The sequence below is a fragment of the Xyrauchen texanus genome, chromosome 24 (genome assembly GCF_025860055.1).
Source record: "Xyrauchen texanus isolate HMW12.3.18 chromosome 24, RBS_HiC_50CHRs, whole genome shotgun sequence".
In the NCBI taxonomy this organism is placed as follows: domain Eukaryota; kingdom Metazoa; phylum Chordata; class Actinopteri; order Cypriniformes; family Catostomidae; genus Xyrauchen; species Xyrauchen texanus.
Window position 1 is genome coordinate 31,447,982 of NC_068299.1, and position 9,832 is coordinate 31,457,813.

The following is a 9,832-nucleotide window of genomic DNA, read 5'->3' on the forward strand; positions in this document are numbered from 1 at the left end:
GGAAACGATGTCCAGCGACGTCATTGGCTGTAGAGAAAGTCGTAGGAATTGCAACAAGTGCAGTAGCACGATATCATATGAATTAGCCAAATGTAGAAAAGTCATACGAATCATGCCGATTTCACCATGAGAGTGTGTTTGTAGAAACCCACTGGGACCATTATAGTTTCCCTTAAAACTAATACACTTCCCTTTATAACCATTAAAATTAAAGTTCCATTAGAATTTCAGATGGGTAGTCTTTGACATCATCAACAATAAACATGAAAAGTGTTACCCCTCCCATTTAAGGATTGATAAGCCTATTTTTTTTGCTACCCTTACAATAGAGTACATACGACATGGTCTTATGGGTATTTGCAATTTTTATTTGCAGTAGGCATTATTGCTATCCATGTCCCAATCAGAACATATGTGACTCACCAGTTGAGAACCAGTGGTTTTATAGAATGTACAGTATGCGAGGGATGTTTGACACATTAGTCTAACCCAACACAGTGTTCTACAGTAACTCAGGCATGGTTTGTTACATTTAAAACAGGGGAAATATAATAGCAGTAGTCAGACTGCAGAAGCAACAAAGATTACAGTGAGGAGTCTTCTTTTGAGACTTCTATGAGCTGAATCGTTTGCTAATGTCCTGGGGGTGCTTTTTCCTTGTTTTCAATGGCTAAGTTGATAATTCTGAAACACTTTCTCTATATGGAGGAGTCTGATGCTGTTTTTGCCCTTTTTCCCCATGGGAAATGTCTTAGGTCAGACGTTGTAGCACATACTGACTGACTATATGACCATGTCAAATAGACCTTTCTTGTAACCTAGCTGGTGAAATATTGCTTGAGACATGCACGCATACTCAAATGTAACCATAATTGTTCTAGCCTTATGATTGTAACCGGTCTACAATTTGATTTCATGTTTTAAAGCGATGTTTAAGTTAGAGTGAATTATAGAATGCACTATGTATATGCTACAGTCTGGCAGGGCAGCAGTTGATCTTGAACTTACTCTTTTGGTTTTCCTTTAGGGCCTATGTGTAAGCTTTTGGGCCTCATTTATAAAGATGTGCATCTTTATAAACATGTGAATGCACTATAATTTCCTGAAAGTTCTTATGAATATTTAATAAAAATGTCCATAGTAGTTTTTTTAGCTACATATGGTAACACTTTACAATAAGGTTGTATTTGTTAACATCAGTAAATTAATTAGGTATCATGATCTAACAAATATTTCCTGCAGCAGCCAATAAAAATACAACAAAGTCATTGTTAGTTCTTGTTCATTCATAATGCATGAACTCAAGTTAACATATACTTTTTATAACTTTTATTACAATGTATTAGTTCTTAAAAATTAACCAAGATTAAGTGCTGTAAATGTATTGTGCAATGATAGTTTATGGTAATGTAAAAAAATGCAAGTGTTTCTCAAAATATACTTGTACAAGCAAATGTGTTCACTCATTCATTTATTTAGTCACACAAATGAGTGTGCACTGGCATACCAAAAAAAATATAATAATAAAAAGCTGTTTTCATGTCAGTTTCTTCATTTATAAATCCTTTTTTTTTTTCACTTTTAATGCAAGACGAAATCCATAGAATTTTGTATGAAATTTGATTTTATAAATCAAGCCCCTGATTTTTTTACTTTGGTTCCCAGTGTCAAAATGTGTTTCAAAAAAGGTTGTGTAATAGTTTTATGCATGCAGAGTAGCATTTAAAAAAATATGTTATTTTTACATAAATCATGCAATATCTCTAATACAAAATGAGTGTTATAAACCATGGTTGCAATCCTATGTCACTTTAATGCTATACGTGCACGCTTAGCATTATGTACTGTATGTGGATGCTTTGTGTTGACAGGGCTTGACGATGATGGGGGCTAATGATTGTCATTCTACCTCCATGACCGCCTTAATAATTTTGAACAACCACAACAGCCTCCTCTGCTGCCACAGACTAACACATCACTAATCAAACACGTATCATCAAATATTGCTCTCTTTTATTTACTTATGTCTGGATGGAAGAGGACTATTTAGGAAACAAAGATGTTCACAGTTTAGTTAATTGTAGTGTTTGTTGTCTCCCATCTGAATGTTTCCATTGACTCGTTTTCTTTTATTCTTTGCATAACATGTTCATTGTTACAGCCAATGAATGCACTTGTAGATGTCACTCTTGGTGCTTTGTGAATGCTTCATTGTCTTAATAATAAAAGTATTGAGTGTATTCCATGCAGTAAATACATACATGTTTACAGATTGGTTTCTTTCATCTGCTTTTGAAACATTTTTGTATATTTAATATGCATCATTTAAATTCTTGATGGTTTTGTAGGATGTGTTTGTCACTTTTTGTGAAACTCTGTAGCCAGTTGACCTTGAAATTAACATGAAATCAATTTTCTTTTAATTTTTTACCTTTAATTTAACATTAACTTGTGTTCCTGATCTATTGTGCATGATTAATCAGTGCAAGTTATTCCAAAGAAAATTAATTGTCAACTTGTCATATAGCGTATGATAAATATGTAAAATAATTAAAATAATGATTAATCAGATAAATAATTAAAACTTGTCATCCTCCAACCAACTGCATTTTGTTCCAATTATTGGTTCAAAATAGCCATTGGTTTTCTGCTCTACAATAGGGACAATGTTTCGCAATCCAATCTGTCACATTATCAAAGTAAATTGTGTTGCAAATACATTTCATGATGACATTATTGACAAAAAGTATTTTTTTTTTACGCCCCATACTACACTTTAGGAAATGTTTTTTCTATTGCATTCCGTCATTCATTTTTGTGGTTATGAAATGCGAATCGTTTTTAGATATCCTCTATAAGGCTCTTCAGTTAAGAATTGTAAGCTGAGATTTGGCCTGGAGGTCAGCGGTGTTATTTGTCCTTTTGAAATGAAATATAAATAGCATGCAGGTTATCAGTTACACATTATCCACCCACAGCTCATGAATAATTGAATGTATCCTTTGGACATGGACTGAGCAGAAGAAAAGAAGCCATTTATATTTGATTCATTAAAAATGGCATTATTCATTGCTCAAATGCTGCTGGACCGTCAATAAAACCTAATCTTTGAAAACAACACTCTCCCAATTTCTACTCTTTGTAGCTAGCTGTGTGTACAGATTGAATTAGATCCAGACTCCGTTTATTACATTTCTTTCTGTTTGATGAAAGAGAGCTGGCCAGTGGGTGAATGAATGAGTGAATTAAGACTTTCCCACTCTTACCTTCCATAGCCAGCATACCTCCTCACCAGTGTAAGAAATTAACCAGGATGTTGACCTTTTGAAGTTACATCGGGGCATGTTGTCACACTATATGGGGTAAGTTGTCACAATGTCATGACCTGCCATTAAATTAGTGGCATTATATTTCATGTGAACATTGAGGTGGACACATAACTATCCCAAAAAAAAAAAAAAAAGAAATCTACCAACATAGACAACTCAACTAAAAATTTGTATGAGATGCCAAAATTAAAACAATGAAGCAAAAAAGTATTTACAAGCAAAAAAGGAAAAAGTAATGTACAAAAATATCAAGCAACACATTTTGTAATTGATAAGTTGTATGAATTTATGACCATTTTTATGACAAACATTTGACAACCTTCCCCCGCCTTTCGCCCAATGTTAGCTGGGATAGGCTCCAGCCCCCCGCGACCCTGTACACAGGATAAGCGGTTGACGATGGATGGATGGATGGACATTTGACAACCTGCCCCAATCTGACATTTGTGAAAAACACTCTTTCCCTGAGAACACAGTTCAAACCTTCAGTTAAAGTCTACCTTCATTATATAGTTGGACCTTGCCTGTATGCATTGCAGTGTGATTTTATTGTGTTCACTTGTTTGCCCAAGAGCTATAGCAAAAATGCATTGACTGTGGATGATAGAATTCAAAAAAATGATTATAAGTTGAATATGGTTTTGAACTAGGTCTTTGAAACCAACATATTCACAAAAGAGATCTTTCCAGATAACTGCTTCTCGCAAACACCCAGCTCTCTCCAAACATGTGCGTGCACTTCTTTCATGCTTCATATCTCCGCATATAATCCATAAGCAATGCAGAATGAGAGAGTGTGAAAAAGCTGCTGTCTCTTTTGCTCTGGATGGCCTCCAATTCTGTGGCAGCAAAGTAAACGGTGACCTCTTGCTCACCTCTCTCTGCCAAATACACACACATGCACAGGCTCCCATCCATATTTCATACCAGAAATACATCCCCAGATAGTATTTTACACCCAGTGTGGAAGGTAGCAGTCAAGCTGTCTGGGAGGAGAGGGCAGGGCCTAAATCTGCTTCCTGCACACCAGTTTGGCTATCGGAGCCAAGAAAAACACAGCCATCACTATCGTACTGTCATCTGCAGAAACGAGCCTTACTGTGATCTCTACACAGATCTCTGCAAATATGACGACTTCGCCATGCATTGGCAAGATTAAACCGCTTCAGGTGGGTGGTGTGCTTAAGTCATTTTGGCACAGTTTTAGTTCTGACTTAATGTGTCGAGCAAAACTGGCACAGTGTCTCTGTCAGTCAACTATACAAGGAAAAACATGACAGAGAACCACAAATATGGAGTACACAGTGTGCAATTATTTATTAATATGATCTTGTCATGCGTAATTGGAAAAACCATCTGTATCTGGTCTCACCATCTGCAACAGCATGCAGTAGAATCAATGTGGTAACTTGCCTCTTCAGAGTAGTGTCACGCATGTGTGTTTCTGCAACATCCATTTACGTTACAAGTTGCCAGATTCAAATTGGCATCCACGCTGACACAGGCTATGCTGGTCAAGCGTCTGTAATTTGTATTTGCTCAAACATTGGCAAACATGAACATGTTTGCATCTCTTTAAACTACTCAATGCTCACTTCTTTTCCAATCCAACACTCCAAATTTTCCCAAATTTTCAATCTTTTTTCATCCTGTTTTTACCTTCTATCCTGGCAAGTGAATGAAACAATCGGCATTTGTCCCATTATCTCATTCTGCCATAATTCATCCTGGGTATGTTCTACCAAGTGTCTGTATTTAATTTACCTCCAGATGAAATCATGTCAAGTTTCCACAAGCCGAATGTAAATGTCTCAAATGTTGATTTGTTCAGTCTATTTTATCATCAAGATCAGCATCTGCTTTGGATTGTTATTTTCCCTAAGCATTTTTTCTTGATATTTGTCTCTGACTTTCTGTGTCCCTTTTTCACCCCTTAAGTTCTATCCACCTTCTCACTGTAGTGCATTATTGTTGTTTGGCTGGCCTTCCTGTAAACCCAAGGATTGGGGACTCTGGTCTCTCTCTCCTGACTGCCTGCAAAGCTCAGACCTGCTCTGGGAAGTTTTCCACAGTTTTAATCCTGGCATAGTTATTCCACTCTATGTACGTGTTTATGAAGTCCTGACAAAATCCTTCCTCTTCAGCCTCTCCCTCTCTCCTTCACTTCCCCTCTCTCTCCCTCTGGGGCTTGACTCACTGAGATTTAATTTCAGCTTTTCTGCATATAGAGAAAGATTCTGCTACTTTGTAGGGCTAGTAATGGAGTTGTTTTGAGACTATTGTTATTTGCAGGCAGTGTGCTCTGAAATCTAAAGTAGCATTCTGGTTTAAATACAAATTAAAGACTCTCTCTCTCTCTCTCTCTCTCTCTCTCTCTCTCTCTCTCTCTCTCTCTATATATATATATATATATATATGAATTAATTAATGCCATGCACAATATAATAACAACATATAAACAAACAGAAAGATAAATACAGAGACATACTTAAGACGTGTTAACTGATTGTTAACAAATAGAGAGACAACTGACAGGACATTAAAAATTATTTCTTAGCATTGTAATTTGTAATTTATATTATATATTTTAATTAACTAGAGCACTTTCAAAAGCATATTCCCTTTATTTTCCTCCTACCTCCATTTTCCTCTCCTCCCCCTTCCTTTTTTCCATTATTCCCCATTTTGCGATTCAAAATATCTGATAGCTTATTGGTAACATCTTTCCAGAAGGTAATCTGGTGTATTGAGGTTGCAGTTGGTGCATCTGTCTGAAATGGCTAATCCCATTTAAACATCTTGCATTGTGTAATATGTGTTCTGTGTAGAGTTTATACTGGAATAATTGGATGTTTTTGTTTGTACATATGATGGTGTGTCTGCAGACTGTTTTCCAGAATTCCTTATATGTAATGATGTTGAGATCTTTTTCCCATTGTTTAACAGGTGCTGACATCTTAGTATCTATGTATGATATTAGAGTGTATAACTTTACAGAATTACTGATTGCGTTGATGTGTTCCATAAGTGGTGATGGTTGTTCTATATTCTTGTTTCCAACTGTGGATTTAATAGAGTTTCTAATTTGTAGGTAGTAGGAGTATTGTTCTTTTCCTAAATCATATTTCTGTCTTAATTCTGTAAATGTAATGAAGTTGTTACCAGTAAACAGATGATGCAACTGTGTGATACCTTTTTCTTTCCATTTTATATTATTAAGAGGGTTTTTTTATTGTAAAATCAGGGCTATGCCATATGGGTGAGCTTATGTGTGGTGTAGGCTCATGGGTTGTCAATGTATTAATTTGTCACCAAGCAGTGAGTATTGTTCAAATCATAGTATTGTTAAAAAGGTTATGCTGTTTGATATTTATTTTTATTTTTTTTGAATGAAGATCAGATATGGTTACTTCCTTACATTCTGCCTGTTCTAATTCTAGCCATGGGTAATGGAAACTGTCATATTTGATCCATTTGCAAAGATATTGTAATTGAGATGCTAAGTAGTAGAGTTGAAAATTGGGTGCTGCTAGACCTCCTATATCTTATTCTTTCTTTTTTTTCCCAGTAAAATTATCTTATTGTTCTATTTAATGATGTAAACCACTTCTTAGTTGGTTGTACTGGGGTCATGGTAAAAAAATAATAGATTTTTGGCAGTATGCACATTTTAACTGTTGCCAGACGACCAGCACTCTCTGCTTACACAGCCATGCACTTGAATTCTGGGCACTATGTGGTTTGAAGTTGTCCTGCTGGAAAATGCAGGGACGTCCCTGGAAACAATGGTGCTGGCTGGCAGTATATGTTACTCCAAAATGTTTACATATATGTCTGCATTCATGGTGTTCTCACAGATGTGCGAGTTACCCATGCCATGGGCTCTGATATACCCCTGGCCCATAGAGATGCTGGCTTTTGGATCTGATGCTAATACCCAGATAGCAATAAGTCGGCGGGCCGCTGGCGGTGCTCCGGCGGCAGTAGAAGCGGCAGAATGGCGATATCGCAAACACGTTTGACGGCGCACTGCCGGCGGCAGCCGCTTTTTAAAAGCGGCAGCCGCCTTCCTACCGCCTTCGTTCCGCGGCCGGCCCGCTGGCTATCCGCCATTATATCGAAGGCGGACCGTCGGACGCAAAGTTTTTTCGAGCGATCTGCCGCCGCTTATTGTATATATATATATATATATATATATATATATATATATATATATATATATATATATATATATTTATAGCATGCAGTTTATCAAGAATAATGATTGATCAAACCAGACAAATTTCCATTTGGCGTTTTAATTCCACATTTCAAAGTACAGCAACTGTCATTGTAACAAGATGTCAGATCACTGAAATATAAATAACAGAAAAATACAAACATTATATATACACACACACACACACACACACACACACACACACACACACACACACACACACACACACTAAAGAACATGCAGGTTTCCAATTCAATTTTGGTAAAAAATTTTTTTATTTTTTTTTAAAAACACTATTGTAACACTTACAATAATTGTTAATAATATAAAGAGGTCAGCTCTGGGATGAAAAGAATTACCAGTAAACACAAGCAATGAGGATATTTGGTACCAAAGAAAGTGCAGGATACCAAATAAATTGAGGTATAACATCATATTTACAAGTCATTTCTAACAATAGGTTAAGTGGTAATAATTTAGAGTAAAGCTCTGGAGTAGAATATACCATTATAACTGCGATGCTGACCTGTGGCACAAGGATTTACAAGCTATATTTAACAATAGAATAACAGTTAAGCACTGTGACGGAAGGAAAGTAGAATTTTTGGTACTAGTTAATGTGCAATATCAAATATCAGGCATGAAGTAGGATTTACAAACTATAATAGAATCGTTAAGCACTGACGGAATGAAATAAGCCAATACTAAAGTCACGGTAAGTAGAATATTTGATACCAGATAATGTGCAAATATCAAGTATTAGATGTATAATCTAGGATTTACAAGCTATATTTAAAAATAGAATAGTTAAGCACTGTAACAATGAAATAAGCAGCAAATTGTATATGAAATAATTGAGATCTTTGGTATCAAGGAATTGTCACGAACCCACGCTCCCTCGCTCCGCCCCCTCGAGCTCCCACGCTCGTTCCGCCCCCTCGAACTCGCACGCTCTTTTTGCTCGCTCAAGCCCTCACGCCCACTTTGCTCCTACTCGCTCACGTGCTCGTAGGCAATCTCCTTCCTCGAAGTTTCTCACGCTGCTTCCAATCCCCCAGAACATTATGACCACCTGCACTCGCGTCATCTGCACTCCTGCACATTAGTTTCACCTGCACTCGTCTCATCACCTGTCATGGTTTACACCTGCACTCGCCCCTATATATATCACTACCCTTTCGTCTCATGGTTGTTGGTTAGTTTAGATCCCGCATCTTTGCCCCCGCTAGTCTCGTCTAGTTTTGCCCTCCTCTTGATTACCCCCTTAGCTTGCCAGCTCCTCGTTCCCCTAGTACCCCTGTCTACTCCCTTTGTTAGTTTACCCGCCTCTCGATCCTGTTTACCCCGGCTTTGACCCTACGCTTCCCTCGACAACTCTTCACTGGATTTGCCCGTTTGTACTTTTGCCTGCTTTTATTGTTATCAATAAAAGCAGTTTTTGACTTACATTGTGACTGTCTCATCTTGTGTGTGTGTGTCCAGGTTACAGGAATGTGCAGGATAACAGGTATAATATACATTTTGACATTCAACTTACACATGACAACAAGTGGGAATAAATATAATTAACAGCAGAAAATCTGGCTGTAGAGAACACAGCCAATCAGAATGTCTGGAGAGGTTGGGGACTGCGTGGCGTAGTGGGCTAAGAATCACCGGTTTTCCCCGACCTCCAGAATGAGGCAGTGCAAATTGGCATATCTTCAGTGATTCCTCGTGCGCCTGTATAAAAGGACAAACCATCCCATATTCATCCAAGGAGCTACCCTCAAAGCAGGGTCACGAGAGAAAAAAAAAAAAAGAGCAATTTCCACAGTGAACAGCGTGGATTGGGTGAGTGTAGTCTGACACGTTTAGCAGGCTTTTTTAGGGGTCTTGATGTTACTGACTACAGGATAAAGAAAGGGTTCCAGTTGTCAGTGATGCTGGGGTGTCAGTAGTCAGCCTAGGTTTAAGGGGTCGGCTGTGGGTCCCTCTCAGCTGTGCGGCGCCTTTTCCACCTTCATGTTCAGATGCTCCTTTCAGGTAACGCGTAACGTTAACCTGGATCGCCTCATCAGTGGCATCCTGGGTTGCTGGGTTCTTCCGGATGGCTCCTGTAGAAAATAAAGATCTGTCATTCCATTTGAATGGCATAAGGTCATACACATCTACTTAAATATAAAAAAATATCCAACTTACTTTGAACAATTCAGAACATGTCTCTAAAACATGCTTTATCCCCTACACCAGTCCAGGTTGTATTGATGGAAAGGTGATTAGAGAAGATACTCTGAAGCATTCG